Below are 20109 nucleotides of genomic sequence, written 5' to 3'. Positions count from 1 at the left end.
TAGCACCTGAGGTGGAGGCCGTAGAGCCATCCTCAGTGCCTGAGTCAACTTTGCTCCAATGGAGCCTTGGCTGCAGGAGGGGAAGAGATAGAGAGAAAGGAGAGGGGAAGGGTGGAGAAACAGATGGGCGCTTCTCTTGTGTGCCCTGGTTGGGAATCAAACCCGGGACTTCCACACCCTGGGCCAATGCTCTACCGCTGAGCCAACAGGCCACGGCCAGGACCCGACATTCCGAATCTGTTTTTCCGTTGCTGCCAGAGCAAATGACTGCAAACCTAGCCGCTTCACCCAGCCTGATTTTTCTGTCGCGGTCTGTGGGTCGGAAGTCCAGCCCTGGGCTCACCAGACTCACACCAAAAGGACCTGGTGTCTGGCCTTTTTCCTTCTCCTTCGGAGCCACCGAAGGTGAGGCAAGCCCTTCGCCCTCTGGAACACCCTGCACGTCCCCTCTGACCGGTTGGTGCCTTCTTTATCCCTCGTCCCTCGTTAAAGAACCATGGACTCGGACCGAGCCTGCTTGGAAAATCCAAGACGAGTTCCCAATTTTAAGGTCTGCAGCCCAAATTCCACATGCGACACCCCTTTCGCCACATGACACAACATATCCGTGGGTTCTGGGGACGAGGACACGGATGCTTCCAGGGAGAGAGGAGCATTATTTTGCCCACCACAATCCACTGTGCCATTGAGTTCTTTCAGTGTTCTCTATGAAGTGGATTTCCTTACCCCCATTTTACAGGTGAGAAAAGAGAGGCTTACATAACTGGCCTTGGGTCAAATCAGTACAAAGTCATGGAGCTAGGCATTTTACCTCCCAAATCTGCCTCGCTTAGAATTAAACTACATTGAGCTATAAGATGGATTCTGATACCAGGGCCAGGAACCCTTTTTTTTCTGTATTTATGGCCCAGGAGGGGGGAGAGTCAAACAGGATCTCTTACGTCTGTCTCCAGGATGCATGTTTGTGACCACGTCTCATTGACAGAAGGCACAAGCACCTCCCTGACGGTTTCTTCACAGCTTTATCCCAACCTCAGACCCTTTATCACGGTGACATTATGACCCCCACATCTTTCATAAGAGGTTGAAGGAAAACATTTTTTGGAGGCAACAGTGTATCTCAGCAGATATGTAGTAGGCTTTGTGTGACCGTGTCTGTTATTTAATATGAACTCGACACAAAGTGCCTTATCTCACTTAGTGACCCTCCAGGTAGGTACCATTGATAGTTGGACATGACAGACAAGGTCACTGAGACGCTGATACACTGGCTTGCTGGGATGAGAACCCTGGGTCTGGCCCCAAACCACCCCATCTGTGACCACTGCGATCTGTGCTTCTCAGATGCGGGTAACTGTAGCTTTCCTTTGCTACTCTCGACAGTTTCCGCACCGTGCCCTTTGCTGAGGCGTCCGGTTCTGGGCATGTTGGCATCTGGGCTGTTTTCCCAGTGCAGGAGAATGCTGTGATGCTAGAGCCTGCGGGCCCCTAGGCTGGGCAAAGGTGAAAACCATGTTAAAACAAGGGATTTTCAGATTGTCACCCAGTGGTTCTGTTTCATTCATATGTAAGTGCAGGGTTGAAGACTTTGATACTGTTTGACCTGAGGTAGATAAGTGGGGAGCCTAGAACTTTCTCCCAGTTCCAACCAAGTCCTTCTTATGAGTCTCGTAGCATGGGCCTTAGTGTTATACTAGTCCTTACATTTGTGCAGCTCTGTCATTCACAACACCTTTTACATGTTTCCTCACTCAATCATCAAAAACATCCTATGAAGTAAAGTAGGGAAAATATCATGTGATGATGTTGATGGTGATGATCATGAGGATGATGGTGGTGATGGTGATGTTGAAGGTGATTGTGATGATGGTAGTGATGGTGATCATGACGATGGTGATAATGCTGGTGATGATGGTGGTGGTGGTAATGATGATAGTGTTGATTATGGTGACTATGATGATAGTGGTGATGGTGGTAATGATGATAATGGTGGTAATGATGGTGATGGTGATGATGGTGACGATGGTGATTATGATGGTGGTAATGATGATAGTGTTGATTATGGTGACTATGATGATAATGGTGATGGTGATGATGATGATAATGGTGATGATAATGGTGGTGATGATGGTGATGGTGGTGACGATGGTGATTATGATGGTGGTGATTATGATGGTGATTGTGATGATGATGGTGGTGATGATAGTGATGGTGATGATGGTGATGATGATTGTGATGATGATAGTGATGGTGATGATGATGGTGATGATGGTGATTATGATGGTGGTGATAGTGGTGATGATGGTGATTATAATGCTGATGACGGTGGTGATGTTGATGATGGTGGTGATGATGGTAACTATGATGATAGTGTGATGATGGTGGTGATGGTGATTATGATGATGGTGATGATGATGGTGATTGTGATGGTGATGATGGTGATTGTGATGATGATGGTGGTGATGATAGTGATGGTGATGGTGATGATGATGGTGATTATGATGGTGGTGATAGTGGTGATGATGGTGATTATAATGCTGATGACGGTGGTGATGTTGATGATGGTGGTGATGATGGTAACTATGATGATAGTGTGATGATGGTGGTGATGGTGATTATGATGATGGTGATGATGATGGTGATGATGATGGTGATTGTGATGGTGATGATGGTGATTGTGATGATGATGGTGGTGATGATAGTGATGGTGATGGTGATGATGATGGTGATGATGGTGATTATGATGGTGGTGATAGTGGTGATGATGGTGATTATAATGCTGATGGTGGTGATGATGGTGACTATGATGATAGTGTGATGATGGTGGTGATGGTGATTATGATGATGGTGATGGTAATGATAGTGATAGTGGTAGTGATAATAATGGATGCTTACTACATGCCAATATCAAACGCTTTATATACTTTATCTTACTTTGTCCTCTCAGTACCCTTTGAGGTAAGTAGTACATAGAGTCCCAGTTTAGAGATAAAGCCAATTGCCTTCTTCAAGGTCACCCAACTAGTAGTGATGAAAGTGGGTCTTATTTTATTATTTGTCTTTGGAAGTGGGTTTTAAACCCCAGGCAATTTGAGTCCCAGGACTGTATCCTAAACTGGGACTCAATAGCATCATTTCTATTCTTCAGCTAAACAAATGAGGACCCAGAGGAAAATCAGTTTGTCAGCGGGCAGTTCCAGGGCTCGTGCCAGCTCCCTGCCTTCTGTTTGGAGGTGGTGACGTTATGGTAGAATTATATGGAACGAGGAAGAGTTCATTTACCTCACGGCCCATTGGGCACTGAGTGTGACATCGGGTAACTCGCGGCTGCTCCCAGTCTCGATTCACTGCCCTCTCGTGTGGGGAGGGTGGTCCCTGCTTCCTAAGGTTGTCAGCAGGTGGGTGGTGGATGTGAAACGCGGCATGTTTGACTGCAGTGAGGACTTAGTAGGTGTTGCTACTGGCGACTGCTCCTTCTAGCATGCCGGCTGCCTCTCCAAACGCGGGTCCAAGCCGGCATGCTTTTGGGTCTCCTGGAATTGCCGCTGCTTTGGGGGAAATTATCTTAGTAGCTCTCAGCCATTTTTCACAGTGAGCCATGGATCGTTGGCAGGCACCACGTGGCAAATAAGCACCAGCTTTGGGGGAGGCTCGGAGCTGTGTCCTTGACCCGAGAAGCCCAGTGGAGGAGGCCAGGACTCCCAGGAGGTCCCAGCTAACCTGGCAGGTCTGAGGTGGTCAGACCCCAGGGCTGGAGGCTTCCTCATAAGCCTCACGCTCCCCCCTCCGCTGCTCCCCTTAGAGGAGCTGTCAGTCCACACGGTGTCCTACGACCTCCCTGCGATTCATAAGCTCCATCGTGCAAAATGAGAACCCAAAGTGGCTTTGGAGAGCTGGGAGAATGGTGACACGTGGAGGACACTTGTGAGCGCCAGGCGTTGTTCTGTTTGGGTGGTAAGCATGGGTGGCTTCGGAGAGCTGGGAGAACAGTGACGGCGTCGAGGACACGTGTGAGCGCCAGGGGTTGTGCTCTGTTTGGGTGGTAAGCGTGGGTGGCTTCGGAGAGCTGGGAGAACAGTGATGGCGTGGAGGACACGTGTGAGCGCCAGGGGTTGTGCTCTGTTTGGGTGGTAAGCGTGGGTGGCTTCGGAGAGCTGGGAGAACGGTGACAGCGTGGAGGACACGTGTGAGCGCCAGGCGTTGTTCTGTTTGGGTGGTAAGCATGGGGGTAGACCACTGCATACACATCAGTGGGCGGCTTATTTTTTTTTAAGGCTGTCCGCTGAGCCAACATTGGTGAGTCTCAGAAACAGACTTGTATTCAGAATGCTTTACGGCCCGTGGACCTGTGGTGTGATCTTAGCTATCACACTATAGGAAGAGCAGATGTTGAATGAAGTAAGAGGCTACAAACAGGCAGATGAGCTGACGGCAGAAACGTCCTGGGTCTCAGGTCCTCATTAGGGAACTCTCAGGGGCGTGCCGGGGGACAGTCTGCGCGCCACGGGACAGTCTGCGTGCCTGGGGACAGTCTGCGTGCCGGGGGACAGTCTGCGTGCCGGGGGACAGTCTGCGCGCCTGGGGACAGTCTGCGCGCCTGGGGACAGTCTGCGCGCCGGGGGACAGTCTGCGCGCCGGGGGACAGTCTGCGTGCCGGGGGACAGTCTGCGTGCCGGGGGACATGCTGTGTGCCGGGGGACAGTCTGCGTGCCGGGGGACAGTCTGCGTGCCGGGGGACAGTCTGTGTGCCGGGGGACAGTCTGTGTGCCGGGGGACAGTCTGCGTGCCGGGGGACATGCTGTGTGCCGGGGGACAGTCTGCGTGCCGGGGGACAGTCTGCGTGCCGAGGGACATGCTGTGTGCCGGGGGACAGTCTGTGTGCCGAGGGACATGCTGTGTGCCGGGGGACAGTCTGCGCGCCGAGGGACATGCTGTGTGCCGGGGGACAGTCTGCGTGCCGAGGGACATGCTGTGTGCCGGGGGACAGTCTGTGTGCCGAGGGTTCCTGGTGCTGAAGGTTGAACTGTGTGAACCTGTGAATTGTCTGCTCCCCGCTGAGGGGTGTGTTTGCTTCTTCCTGCCAGCATTTCCCCCAGAAGAGGAAGAAAACAGAAGAACAGGAGCTGGAGGAAGCTTAGAAATGAGTAAGGATGTCTGACCTCTCACGGCACCTGCTTCTCAATGGACTTGACCTTGTGAACGTTTTTTCGGATGTGTGGGCTGCAGGCAGGAGGAATGAGCGAGTCTAGAACCCCCAGCTTGAATCTTGGCATCAAGATGAGCTCCAAAAGTCGATCCTTTGGTCAGGTGGGAAGTGCACGGGCTCTGGAATGATCAGAGGTCTAGCCATCTCCAAATCCCACCTCGGGCACTTAGTAGCCGTGAGTCTCCGGGCAGGTCACTCCCTCTCTAACACCTGAGTGTCCACACTGTAAAACAGCAGCAATAATAGCACGTCTCACCTTACACAGTCTTGTCACCAGAAACCCACGTACACTGTTTGACTGCCTGGCCCGTAGTAAGCATGCAATCCCGCAGGCTTACTGGAACCTCTGCTCTCTAAGGTCTCTGGGTCTGTCAATGTCAGCGACTCGTGACAGGGCCCGTCTGTCCTTCCCCTGAGCCGGCGCGTAACCAAGGTCAGCCCTCACTTCAGGCGGCGGCTCTTCACTAGGCCCAGCCAAGGCGACTCCCACGCTCTGAGCCCAGGAGAGAGCTCTCAGCTCTAACAAGGTCATTCGGCGTCTCCTGGCTAGGTCACCAGGGACAGGGAGCTCCGGGCACTCCACGGCTCCCGCCTCCCGCCGGCTGCAGGGCGGGCAGAACACGGAGAGCGGAGCCCGCAGACCACAGGCGCCAAGTCCGCGGAGGCAGGAGCCCTTCCAAAGCTGCCTGGCACAGCTGCTGCGAGCGAAGGTCGGCCAAACGCACAAGGTGTCCCCTCTGCTGCTCGCGGAGAGAGAGAGGCGGGAGAAAAATGGATGTGAGGAAAGTTAATAACGGATTTGTCCTTTCACGGTGGCCTCCAGGGCACTTTGAAATGACAGGATTAGACCAAATGTGAGTCCCAGCTCTACTTCTACAGAGGGGGACCCTCAGGACCAGAGAGGGACATGGATGCCCCCACGCTGCGTGGCCATCGGTGCAGAGTCTGGCCTGTGGTCTCTTACACAGCGCCGCTGGCCTCTGCCTCGTGGCAACTGGGACAACGGTCATGTGGAAACATAACATACTGACTGGCTCAGTGTTCAGGTTTTGGAAAATGGCACGCGGCCACGGCAAGTCTATCAATGCTGAGACCCACTCAGTGCCCCCCGTGGGTCAGACTCAGCTCGGGCCCCTGTGTACGCTGGGAATGGTTTTTCCGGAAGCAAACGAGGAAGAGGACACAGTCCTTTCTACAAGCGTTTGCCTCTGCTTGGCCTCTGAAACATGTGAGATAGCTGTGTTTTTAAACAAAGGACGAGAACAGACTTTCCTCCCCCTGAGAAAGGGGCCCTGGGCCTCCGTCCTCCCAGAGCAGGGACCTGACCCGCCTCCCGTGGGATGGTGACCGGTCGGAAGAGGTACCGTGGCGCGATTTCACCGGCCCCTCTCGTCACCAAACGCGGGCGGTTGCAGGAAAGCAAGCCGGGCGGGGAGGTGTGCGTCCCTGGTTCCCAAGAAGGCTGAGCCACGTCCGTCCGGATGGGGACCAACCCCTCAACCTCGGGCTCACCGGCACCACATTCTGTCCGCTGAGCTGCAGCATAACTCCCCCAAGTGTCACCCTGAGATGCCCACAGGCCCCCTCGCGTGGTGCGGAGACCCTGCAGGTCATTTAGGCAGATGCAGCTCCTGCCGGGCACAGTGAACCCTCCCGCTGCCCGGTGTGCAGACGGGGGGTCTGCAGCCTTCTCCTTTCTTTTTTTGTTTTTTATTTTATTTTTTTATAGGGACAGAGAGAGAGTCAGATAGAGGGATAGACAGGGACAGACAGACAGGAATGGAGAGAGATGAGAAGCATCAATCATCAGCTTTTCGTTGAGACACCATAGTTGTTCATTGATTGCCCTCTCATACGTGCCATGACCGCGGGCCTTCAGCAGACCGAGCAACCCCCCCCCCCCCCCCCCCCCCGCTCGAGCCAGCGACCTTGGGTCCAAGCTGGTGAGCTTTTTGCTCAAACCAGATGAGCCCACGCTCAAGCTGGCAACCTCGGGGTCTCGAACCTGGGTCCTTTCGCATCCCAGTCCGACGCTCTATCCACTGCGCCACCGCCTGGTCAGGCGCCTTCTCCTTTCAAAGCATGTTGGCAAGCGAGCCGTTCCCAAGTCAGCTGAGCTCAAGGACACTGAAAGGTGGTGTTTATGCCTTCTCCTTTCTCACTTCCTCAGGTGGCTGGGGAGGGTTTCCGGAGAAGAAGTCTGTCCCCTCCAGAGCATCACAGTCCTAGAGAAGCAGAGCGCAAGCCGCGCGTGCCAGCCACCTCCGTAGTTTTACGATTTCTGGTCGTCGCACGTTAAACTGCAAGGAGACAGGCGGAATGAATTTCCACGCAATAGCCCATCATCTATTTCAGTTAAGCCAACAGACTCGCGATGTTACTATTTTAATATGTCGTCAACGTAGACATGACCAGTGAGCGACCTGACGTCATGTTCACGCTTGGTCTTACAGAGTCTGGGGTGCAGTTTACATTCAACGCGTGCGTCGTTGGGTCCGGCCGTGTTTTAGTGCTCGAGGTCTGCGTGTGGCTCGTGGCATCGGTGAGGGCCAGGCGGGCTCTAGAGCCACCGTGAAGACAGGGTCCTTCTCAGCGGGGGACGCTGGGCTTGCTGGCTCTGTCCAGGACTGGGTTCTGGAAATGACCGCTTCTCTTGGTCAGTGTAAAGAAGAACAACTCCGTGCCAACCAAGTGAGAACCAAAATAGTTGTCTTGCAAGATTAATTCATTCAGCTACTCTGAGGATGGGGGGGGGGTGTGCTTCATGGAAGGACAATACCTCTGACAGGCGCCCCTCCCCGGAGGGGGGTCTGTCCTTTTCAGCTTCAAGTCACATGTCTGCTGCGAGGGGCAGACCGTGGCTGTGCAGGTTTGGGGTGGACGGGCTCTGTATTCTCCTGCTGTCTTGGCCGTGCTGCTGAGGGCATCTCATTTCACGTTGACCGCTACCCACGTTGGTCAGCGCTGGAAACTGAACTAGAGAATTTGTTCTTTCAGGTCAGTAGGTAAGACCATGCAAGACAGAGTGACCTTGTCGCTCTTGAAAGTGTCCGATGCCGTCTCTGCCTCCAGGCCCGAGGAAGAAGACAGGTCCTTTTCCTCACGAGGCTTGTCCGGGCCAGCGGTGACAGTCTCACCGTTGACGCTGTACCTCTGTATTAGCTGGGCGCAAGGCTCATAGTCCTCAGCCACTTCGTTACTCACCAGTTACCTTCAAGGGGACTTTACTGCCCTGGCTCTGACAGGGCTCTCCACAGAGGAGGTCCCCGTTCACAAAGGATGTCACACCCCACTGCCTAGGGCGGTAGCCGGCTTGGAACCACTGGTTCTTTAGTTAGGAATTCTGACTTGTGGGGCGTCTCTCCAGGTCTCCGAGGACAAATCGTGTCCGGTCGTCACGGCCTTTCAACTCCGTGGCGTCCCCCTCCCTTGCCCCAGAGGCTGCTGCACGCACGTGGGAGGGACGCTCGGGAAACGGACCGGTCGCTCAGGAAACAGACCGGACGCTCGGGAAACGGACCGGACGCTCGGGAAACAGACCGGTCACTCGGGGAAACGGACCGGTCATTCGGGAAATGGACTGGACGCTCGGGAAACAGACCGGTCACTCGGGGAAACGGACCGGACGCTCGGGAAACGGACCGGACGCTCGGAAACGGACCGGACGCTCGGGAAACGGACCGGACGCTCGGAAACGGACCGGACGCTCGGTAAATGGACCGGACGCTTGGGAAACGGACTGGACGCTCGGGAAACGGACCGGACGCTCGGAAACAGACCAGACGCTCGGGAAACGGACCGAATGCTCGGGAAACGGACAGGTTGCTCGGGAAACGGACCGGACGCTCGGTAAATGGACCGGACGCTCGGTAAACGGACCGGTCGCTTGAGAAACGGACCGGATGCTCAGGAAACGGACCAGACGCTCAGGAAATGGACCGGTCGCTCGGGAAACGGACCGGACGCTCGGAAACGGACCGGACGCTCGGTAAATGGACCGGACGCTTGGGAAACAGCCTGGACACTCGGGAAACGGACCGGACGCTCGGGAAACGGACCGGACGCTCGGGAAACAGACCGGACGCTCGGGAAACGGACCGGTCGCTCGGGAAACAGACCGGACGCTAGGGAAACGGACCGGACGCTCGGGAAACGGACCCGTCTCTCGGGAAATGGACCGGACGCTCGGGAAACGGACCAGTCGCTTGAGAAACGGACCGGATGCTCAGGAAATGGACCGGACGCTCGGGAAATGGACCGGACGCTCGGGAAACGGACCGGTCGCTCGGGAAACGGACCAGACGCTCGGGAAACGGACCGGTCGCTCGGGAAATGGACCAAGAGGCTTGGGTTTCCGTCCGAGCCCCGCCCCCAGCCCCGCACCTCAGGCAGGTTGCTTACTCTTCCCAGGTCATCGCTTGTTCATCCGGGACGTGGGGCTGGACAGGCTCAGGCCACGCAGGGTTTGGGGCGAGTTACGTGAGCTCGTGGGCGCTGCAGTGGTCTGGGCACCCTGAGAGTTGTGCAGGTGGGAGGAGGGGATGGCCTCGAGCCCAGGAGTGCGGGTTCATGAAGACCACGCTTGTCCTGAGACCCGTTCTTGAGATGCAATCAAATTGGGGTGCTCGTTTAATTCCCCCCTTTGGAGAAGCCCCATCCTGGCTTTGCAAGGCAGTGACGTGGGACAAGGTGAGGCTTTCTGTGCCCCCCCCCCACGGGTGGAGCGGTTCCCGCTGGCTCCTTGTTCTTCTCCTCTCTACCCCGCCCTGTGGCATCACTGCCCTTCCCCGGTGTCGCCGACGGGCACGGCATCCTGGTTCCACCAGGATGGAGAGGTTGGGAAGGAGCAGCACTGTTAGTGTTCCGAGTCCAGGGAGGGTAGGGTGGCCGTGTGCGATCTTAGCCCCGTGTCCCAGAAGCCTCCTCTGAGTTTGAGTCACGCTGCAGCCTTCTGACAACCCACGGAGAGGATGTGGGTTTTATTTCTCAGGGTCTTGTATTTTCAGGAGCCTGGTCTCTGAGCTAAGTAGCTTAGTTTCCTCCCTCCTTCCCTCCCTCCCTCCCTCCCTTCCTCCTGTCCTTCCTTTGACATTAGGATAATAGCATTTTGTATTGAGGTAGCTGCTAAGTTGGGTACCATTAAAGGGCCGGATTCGTTTGCCTGTGAACATTCACCGGTAAGAGTTTTGACTGTTGAGATCAAACCTTGTCCACGCCCCTCCCCATCTCTTTATTCTCCAGAACCTGGTAGAGTGTCTTGTAGCTCCTCGATGCCTAGGGAGTGCTCATTGAGTGAATAGCGGTTAGTAATAGTACTTTTGAGGGTCTAAAATGTGTTTGGAACCCATTAGAAATACTCCCATTTAATCTTTACAGTAGCCACAAGAGCCCTAGAGTATCCCCACTTTATAGGCGAGAAAACTGAAGGACAGAGCACCTGAGAGATTGACCCGAGGTCAGGCGGTGGCTGGATGTCTGGACGTGAGATTAAGTTAGCATTGCTCTAAAGCCCATACATTTTTTTTGGGGGGGAGGGCTATATTTCTGCACCTTTAAATGCCCGCTTTCTACTGTTATTAAGTAGTCCCTTAGATAACGCAGCTTTTCAAAGACGCAGAGTGGCACTGGAGAGAAGAGACTATGGAACATCTCTAAGAAAGAGAGAAAGGCTCTGACGTGGAGGTGAGGTCCCTCCCTCTTCCATACGTCATGTTCTGTGATCAGATGTCACAGAAATGACCGATATTAGCTAAATGCTTCTGTGCCAGGCACGGTGCCAAGTGCTTTAGACACATTCAATTCCCACACGCACCCCAGGAAGCGGACACAGGTGTCATTTCCCCCTTTCCTTTAGAGGAAGGCACATGGCCCAGAGAGGGTCAGCAGCTGGTCCGCGGTCACACAGCAGACCCCGGCTTAGGTGGAAGCCTCGGACGGCCGGGTGCCAGGGCGGAGTCTCTTAACCACGTCCCGGACCCCGGCTTAGGTGGAAGCCTGGGACGGCCGGGTGCCAGGGCGGAGTCTCTTAACCACGTCCCGGACCCCGGCTTAGGTGGAAGCCTGGGACGGCCGGGTGCCAGGGCGGAGTCTCTTACCCACGTCCCGGACCCCGGCTTAGGTGGAAGCCTGGGACGGCCGGGTGCCAGGGCGGAGTCTCTTACCCACGTCCCGGACCCCGGCTTAGGTGGAAGCCTGGGACGGCCGGGTGCCAGGGCGGAGTCTCTTAACCACGTCCCGGACCCCGGCTTAGGTGGAAGCCTCGGACGGCCGGGTGCCAGGGCGGAGTCTCTTAACCACGTCCCGGACCCCGGCTTAGGTGGAAGCCTGGGACGGCCGGGTGCCAGGGCGGAGTCTCTTAACCACGTCCCGGTGCCGTCTCCCTCTTTCCTGTCCTTGCAGTCAGAGCTGGCAGTGATGCATGAGTTTGTGATTGTCAGTAATCCCACCCGATCGTAAACTCCTTGAGAGCCGGGCGGCTTGCCGCTGACTCCCCAGTGCGTCCAGTGCTGGTCAGCCGGGGCTCGGTTCACGCTCGTTGAATACTTGTCGGTCAGTTCTCAGACCCAGCCAGCTGGCCTGTCCATCTCTCTGTGACACAGAGGACTAAGAGAAGGGTCTGTCCACACCTCACTGCTGTCGCCAGCATGATGAGGGAGACACTTGGTGTCTTGGGCCCCGTTCCTCGGCCCACCATGACTTTCAGTGGTAAATGTGCTGGGCCGTTCCTGGACAGCCCCTCAGCGTCTCCTGAGGGCCTTCTGTCTCTCTGCTCTATGCCTCAGGGCCTTTTCTGAAGCCCAAGAAGAAAGCTCAGAGTGTGTGTGTGTGTGTGTGTGTGTGTGTGTGTGTGATTTTTATTTATTGATTCTAGAGAGGGAGGGAAAGAGAGAGAGATGGCTGTTTGCTGTTCCGTCTATCCATGCATGCAGTGAGCAGCGCATATGGGGGGGGGTGTCAGTGCGCCCACAAGCCTCGTCAAACGGAAAACGGGGGACATGCCTCGGCTGCTTGTCCCTCAGAGGGGACCCTTAGCAGAACTGGTTCCCGGTCTCCTTGAGCACCAGGTGCCACCAGGTCACCTGCACATCTCATCAGTGTTTCCTGCTTCTCTGTCTCTCTCTGTCCCACCCTCTGCGTTCTCTGACTGCTGCTTCTGGGAGTATCCCCAACACGAGTGGTTTGCTCCTGAGACCTTGTCTCTCTCTGTTTATTTAATTTTATTTTTCTTTTATTGAGGGGATGTGAAAACACCGAATAAGATGTCACGGAACGTGAATAAGCCACGTGGTTGGATTCGTCGGAGAAGGGGTCTCAGAGGAGGCTGAGCGTCAAAGGCGTTGGACAGACAGGCTTGAGGCGTGTGGGGAGACAGCTTCATTTTCGGGACCCCCCTTTCTGCCTCTGAGAGCTCACAGCGTGTGACCAGCCACGCCGATGAGAAGTTGTGATACTTCAGAAGGGGGCGAGGACGAGGCCGTCAGTTGGCCGAAACCTACGCTGACAGCACGTTCAGCTTCCTCCCTCCCTCAGCTGCGTTTGCCGATTTTGGCATCAAGAAGACGGACCCTGCGGTTGATCCCACGTCTCAGCCCACGGCCCTGGTCGCTTGGTCGGCTTTCTGACTTCTTTCCCCTCGAGTTTCTGTTGGACTTTGTTTTGAAAAGAGAGGCCCCAGAGATGTTCTTTGTGACCACCGAGCAGTCACCTGACCACAGAGCGCTGAGGGAAGAGCGTGGCAGATGGTGTCATGAAGAGGATACTGCAGGGCCCCCCCCCCACGGCGAAGGACCCGGCGGGAGGGATACTGCGGGGCCCTCCCCCCCCACGGCGAAGGACCTGGCAGGAGGGATACTGCAGGGCCCTCCCCCTCCCACGGCGAAGGACCCGGCGGGAGAGATACTGCAGGTGCCCCCCCCACGGGGAAGGACCCGGCGGGAGGGATACTGCAGGGCCCTCCCCCCCCCCACGGCGAAGGACCTGGCAGGAGGGATACTGCAGGCCCCCCCCCCCCACGGCGAAGGACCTGGCAGGAGGGATACTGCAGCCCCCCCCCCCCCCCCCCCGCGAAGGACCCGGCGGGAGGGATACTGCAGGGCCCTCCCCCCCCCACGGCGAAGGACCTGGCAGGAGGGATACTGCAGCCCCCCCCGCCCCGCGAAGGACCCAGCGGGAGGGATACTGCAGGGCCCTCCCCCCCCCACGGCGAAGGACCTGGCAGGAGGGATACTGCAGGCACCCCCCCCCCCCCACGGCAAAGGACCTGGCAGGAGGGATACTGCAGGGCCCCCCCCCCACGGCAAAGGACCTGGCAGGAGGGATACTGCAGCCCCCCCCCCCCCCCCCGCGAAGGACCCGGCGGGAGGGATACTGCAGGCCCCCCCCCCGCCCACGGCGAAGGACCCGGCGGGAGGTCCTGGCGCGCCCGGGTGGGCAGGAAGGATTGATGCCTGGCGTGTCTGGGCTCACGTTAGCTAATGTGTCCACTTGTTTGAAAACTTTTTAATTAGAGGGAGCAGCAGGATCTGTGGATGAGTCATGAACGGAAGGCCTTTCACTTTCAGTAAATGGGGACCGTCGGTGGCCAGAGCTGCACGGACGTCCATGTCCAGTACAGTGGCCCTGTTCTCACGATGACCAGGCTAAGCATCTGACCTCTGCCCCCGGCCCAGGCCGAGTCAGGCTGCCTGGTTCCCTGGCCCTGACTTCTCAGCTCCCCCCTTAGCACCTGTCGTTCAAATACAGGGCTCTAATAGAATGTGCCACAAACGACAGATTTATTTTTCTTCTTTTCCAAGTGAGAGGAGGGGAGATAGAGAGACAGATTCTCACATGCATTCTGACCGGGATCCACCTGGCAACCCCTGTCTGGGGCTGATGCTCTGCTCATCTGGGGCCATGCTTGCAACTGAGCTATTTTTAGCACCTGAGGTAGAGGCTCCATGGTACCATCCTCAGCACCTGGGGCCGATATGCTTGAATCAATCAAGCCATGGCTGCAGGAGGAGAAGAGAGAGAGAGAGAGAGAGAGAGAGAGAGAGAGAGAATGAATGAGAATGAAGAGGAGGAGGAGTGGAGAAGCAGATGGTTGCTCTCCTGTGTGCCCTGACCAGGGATTAAACCCGGTACTTCCTCACACCAGACTGACGCTCTACTGCTGAGCCAATTGCCAGAGCCCACAAACTACAGATTTAACTCTGTCCTGTCACTTGCATGATGAATAGTATCCCCTCACTTCCCACTGCATGTGGCATAAAACCAAACTCCTTACCATAGGCTGGGAGTGGGCACAGTTTGGCCCCTCCCTCTTTACTCTTGCCTCCTCTGAGGGGCTCCACCCTTGCCTCCTCCTTCAGCCAAACTGCCGGGGACAGAAGATCCCAGCTCTTTTTTTTTTTTTTTTTCTGAAGTTGGAAACGGGGAGGCAGTCAGACAGACTCCCGCATGCGCCCAACTGGGATCCACCCGGCATGCCCACCAGGGGGTGATGCTCTGCCCATCTGGGGCATCACTCTGTTGCAACCAGAGCCATTCTAGCGCCTGAGGTAGAGGCCATGGAGCCATCCTCAGTGCCCGGGCCAACTTTGCTCCAATGGAGCCCTGGCTGTGGGAGGGGAAGAGAGAGACAGAGAGGAAGGAGACGGGGAGGGGTGGCGAAGCAGATGGGCGCTTCTCCTGTGTGCCCTGGCCGGGAATCGAACCTAGGACTCCTACACGCCAGGCCAACACTACCATTGAGCCAACCGGCCAGGGCAGATCTCAGCTCTTGCCCGGCATCTTCCTAATGCTGAAGAAGCTCTGTTGCTACATTGTAACAGTACAGCATGATACACTGTAGCATCAATTTGTACAGCAAGATAATGTGTGTGAAAGATTGTATCCCCAGCTATGGATACCCCTTAGCTATTGTTACCATTGAGGACACCAGCAGCAAATTTGGACTCTTAGCACAGCCTCCGTAATGCACTGGGATATCTCGGGAGCAAAAAAAAAAAAAGTTTCTAACTGGAGCCTTCCTTAAGTGGGGCTGCTACTCACAGAATTTCTGAAGGTCAGAAATGTTTGTGTGTTCCTGGCAGTGTTTCGTGGTTGTTGAGCTACTCGGGCGTGGTCAGACTTGGCAAAGGCCCCAAGAAGAACAATCCAGATTGGTGCTCCGGGGAGGTGCCCTACTTCAGGCCTCCTGCCAGGAGCCCAACAGGCTGTTTGATTTGGTTATTTGTTTGCTTGTCCACAGTCTGTTTCTCCCACGGAGACGATGGATATGTTTCACCAGAACCTGTATGGCGCCTGACACCTAACCAATGCTCTGTAAATATTTGCAGTTTGGAGAGTACGCAGAGTGAAATGCACCCTCGGAGGGTGGTGGACACAAGTGTCACCTTTGGAAGGTAGCCTGGAGTTTTAGACCTTCAGGAAGGCTTTATGAGCTGTGCTTGAAACAATCTAGAGAGTTTCTACCGGCTTCACATCTAAGCCTTACAGGCATTGTGCTATTGATAGCTAGAAAGCTACTGGCAGTTTTTGGCCGATATGTTTGACATACTTGGGACAGGGCTGGGGTCCATCAGAAGTGTCTTGACACTGATGGACAGCTCTCTGGCCACCAAGTCGTGGCCCACTGATGCAGCGACCCACAGAAGTTGGGCCATGTGACGACCACGTGTCTCACGCCCACTCGGTTTTGAATGCAGTGGTTCTGCTGCTGCTAGAGTTCTTGTGTCTGTGAGATGTACTGTTCAGAGTGGGTTTCACCAGGGTAACACTCAGCAGCCTGGAGAGCCTCTTGTGGCTGTTCAGTAAACACTTCATGAACGCAGGAAAGGAAAGAGGGAATTCGGCTGGGATGTCACTCGGGTAGTCCCTGTGAGGGCCACATCTGTTGGCATTCTGCCGACGTCCACGTGCGTGAGTCCCCTGAGGGGGGGTTAGTCCTCCAGCCTCAGTCGGGCCTTCAGATGGCCGCTGCCCAGTCAGCTAAGCTGCTTCTGAAGTCCTCCTTCGCAGAAGCCATGAACTGATAAATGCTCAGTGTTTTAAGTTCCTGAGTGTTGGGGTGATGTGCTCTATGCCAGGAGATGAGAGCCATGTAGGAATCAAAGCAGGGACCCAAACGGAGCCTCCTTAGAAGCCAGGCCTTGGCTCTATCGTCTTGATCAGTCTCGATCCATATGTCCCCGTTGGTCCCTTACTGACCTGGCTGTCCACTAAGAGGCTGATCTAGTTTCTCTGCTCTGCTGCTTGTCTCCATGAGGACGTCTTTCTGGTATTCAGACATGTGTTCGCTTGACGGTGATGTAACAAGTCCTTTTCCTTTTTGTTTATTCCAGAGGTCTCAAACTCGTGGCCCGTGGGCCGCATGCGGCCCGCCAAACAATTTTTTGCGGCCCGCAGACTAATCCACAAACTACAGTTTCTGGTCGTTTTGTGACACTGAAAAGTGTTGCGTAACAGTTGCCTTTTGTAGACCTAGTGCGGCCCGCCGAACGGCTGTGATCTTGCTCTGCGGCCCACATGCTGAGTTGAGTTTGAGACCCCTGGTTTATTCTCTTCCTTTCTGTATTTTCCCCCCAAATTGCTTCATTTCTTTTTCCAGAGCTTTAATAAATATTCAGTTAGCTTTTTTTTTTTTAACAACTTGATGTTTGTATATTTAAATATTTAATATACCCATATTTTTTTCTGATGTCTAGTCAGCCACCCTTTGGGTATAACCTTCTAGCCACCTCACTACTGTACAATCTAGATTTTTCTCTTATGTCGTACTGTGTATTGTATGGAAAAAGTTAAAAAAAAAATTGCCATAGGTGGCCTACCCTTGTTTCCTTTATTTTTGACAAGCTGCCACTTTGTCAAAGACGATTTATTTGGGTCTGTTCTGTGAAAAGCCACGCCGGTTGCTACCTAATGTGTTGTTTCTGCAAATTCCTTGCCTCTCAAGTTTCTGGTGGTTCTATTGTAGACGTCCTGTCATCATGGAAGTCCACAGGCCCGCAGCTTCCGGTAGCTCAGCCTACTCAGGGACGTCTATCTGGAAGCTTCCGGCATGTGGACTATCACTGTGGTCTCCTGGCTTCCCTTGGGCGTGTGTCTGATCTGCTGGCCTGAACTGCAGACATCTCAGCACTCGGTTTCCTCCAAACGACTCCCCTTGGTGGACTTGACTGTCTCCCGCCCTCACGCAGAAGGCCGTGAGCAGCGTTCTTGAAGAAGAAGAGGAAGAAGCAGAGACACACCGGTTCTAGCGAGACCTCTCCTGACCTTGCATTGAAGTCCAACATGAAATATTCATTTTGTGGGAGAAATGTGATTGTGACAGAAGCCGCTTAGCCTGTTTTTTTTGTGGTCAGGGCTTGACGCAGGCGTCGGGAAGCCAGGTGTCCGCGTCGTGAACCGCTTCCCAGCAGCCGCGCTGGACGGCGTCCCGGGTGGCGGCCAACGCAGCACCTCCTCCTGGCCACGGCGGGCTGGCTCGGCGTCCCTGGCTGGCTCTGTGGTGGAGCCTCTGACGGGTTCTGCCATTTGTTGTCCCTGAAGCCAGGCCCTTCTTTGAACACGGAGCTCTTTCTGCTGGAAGGTCTTCAACCTGGAAAAATAGTCACCGTGGTGCTGTCCTGTGTCAGTCCTGCCTCTGTGAGCAGAGCATCCTCGTCACTGGGCACCACTGGCCAGTGTTTTAATGATGAGGTCGGGGCAGAGTTATTTCAGATGGTTTGTGTACTTTTATCTTCTTAACATCTTGCATATCTTATACTTTTTTTTTCTTCCTTAAGTGAGAAGCCGGGAGGCAGAGAGACAGACTCCCACATGCACCCGACCGGGATCCACCCGGCACGCCCACCAGGGGGCGATGCTCTGACCATCTAGGGTGTTGCTCTGTTGCAACCGAAGCCATTCTAGCGCCTGAGGCAGAGGCCATGGTGCCATCCTCAGCACCTGAGACAACTTTGCTCCAATGGAGCCTTGGCTGCGGGAGGGGAAGAGAGAGATAGAGAGAAAGGAGAAGGGTAAGGGTGGAGAAGCAGATGGGCACTTCTCTTGTGTGCCCTGGCCAGGAATTGAACCTGGCCAAAGCTCTACCGCTGAACCAAGTGGCCAGAGCCTCTAGTACTTTTTTTTAAAGTGAGAGGAGGAGGGGAGATGGAGAGATAGACTCCCACATGTGACCCAACTGGTCTTGGGCTGATGCTTGTGTACCAAGCTATTTTTATTGCCTGAGGCTGATGCTTGGACCAACCAAACTATCCTTTTCACCTGGGAATGATGCTTGAACCAATCCAGCCACTGGCTATGAGAGGGGAAGAGCGAGAAAAGGGGGAGGAGGAGGGGTGGGAAAGCAGATGAGTGCTTCTCCTGTGTGCCCTGACTGGGGATCGAACCTGGGACATCCGCATGCCAGGCTGACGCTCAATCCACTGAGCCACAGGCCAGTGAGCACATCTTGCACTTTAATGGTTAATGATTTGAACCACTGCCACCATTTACCTGTGGCAAGCTCAAACATGGGCCATTCTGAGAGACCCCGGGGGGCTGGTTGCTATCCCACACCTGCACCTCCTCCGGAGGGCTTAGGGGAAGGTGTCTCGTTCCTCGTTTTCAGCAGCAGTAGGGTCAGGTTTTCTTTGTTTACGTTGCAAGGAGTCTAGCATTGATGTTGCCTCCTGAAGAGCTGTCATTAGGTCAGAGTTGAGAGCAGAGGGCTTCTGTTTGCACCAAAGGCTGTTCGCCTTGCGCTCTCTCCTAACAGGGTCGACAGAGGAGATGAATCGCTCATTCCTGCAAACCCCCTCCCCCCCCAAATTGGCATGTCTGTCCTGTCCAGGTGATTTTGCAGAGGTTATTTCCACGGGCCGCAGGCTGCTGGTCAGCTCAAGCACCGAGGGGGGTTCACCTTCCACTGTCAGGACGCGAGGGCTGTGCCCCCAGGCGGCTTCCCTCAGGACATTGATTGGGAGCCACGGCAATGGCTCCACCACGGGAAACTCCACTTCCTGGTGAACGAATCATCAGGAAGGAACAGCCGGAAGGTGAGAGGGCGGTGCCTGTGTCCTTGACCCTCACAGGGGCACTGCCCGGTCCGTGTGAAGGAGGAAAACACACATGCCCCTGCCCGTGAGAGAACTGTCGTAAGCTGTGGTGATGGTGCACATCACTTTTGCTGTTCTGAGGTTTGGGTTGAAATTTCTTTCTTTTTTTAAAAAAAAATTGACCGGGTTCCTGGCCAGGGCACACAGGAGAAGCGCCCATTTGCTTCTCTACCCCTCCGCCGCGCTTTCCTCTCTGTCTCTCTCTTCCCCTCCCGCAGCCAAGGCTCCATTGGAGCAAAGATGGCCCGGGCGCTGGGGATGGCTCTGTGGCCTCTGCCTCAGGTGCTGGAGTGGCTCTGGTCGCAACATGGCGACGCCCAGGATGGGCAGAGCATCGCCCCCTGGTGGGCAGAGCGTCGCCCCTGGTGGGCGTGCCGGGTGGATCCCGGTCGGGCGCATGCGGGAGTCTGTCTGACTGTCTCTCCCTGTTTCCAGCTTCAGAAAAATGAAAAAAAAAAAAAAATTGAATTCTTTTTCTTCTCTTTTCTTTCTCTCTTTCTTTCCTTCTTTTTCATTAAGTGAGAGAGAGGAGGGGAGACAGAGAGATAGACTCTTGCATGTGCCCCATCCAGGATCCACCTGGTAAGCCCATTAAGTGATGATGCTCTGTGCATCTGGGGCCACTGCTCCACTACTCAGCAACCAAGCTATTTTAGCACCTGAGATGAGGCCATGGAGCCATCCTCAGTAGCCAGGGTCAACTTGCTTGAACCATTTGAGCCATGGCTGCAGGAGGGGAAGAGAAAGGGGAGGGGGGGTGGAGAAGCAGATGGTCACTTCCCCTGTATGCCCTGACCAGGAATTGAACTCTGGACATCC

Source organism: Saccopteryx bilineata, chromosome 10 (assembly GCF_036850765.1).
Source record: "Saccopteryx bilineata isolate mSacBil1 chromosome 10, mSacBil1_pri_phased_curated, whole genome shotgun sequence".
In the NCBI taxonomy this organism is placed as follows: Eukaryota; Metazoa; Chordata; class Mammalia; order Chiroptera; family Emballonuridae; genus Saccopteryx; species Saccopteryx bilineata.
Note: the sequence above shows the minus strand (reverse complement) of the source record.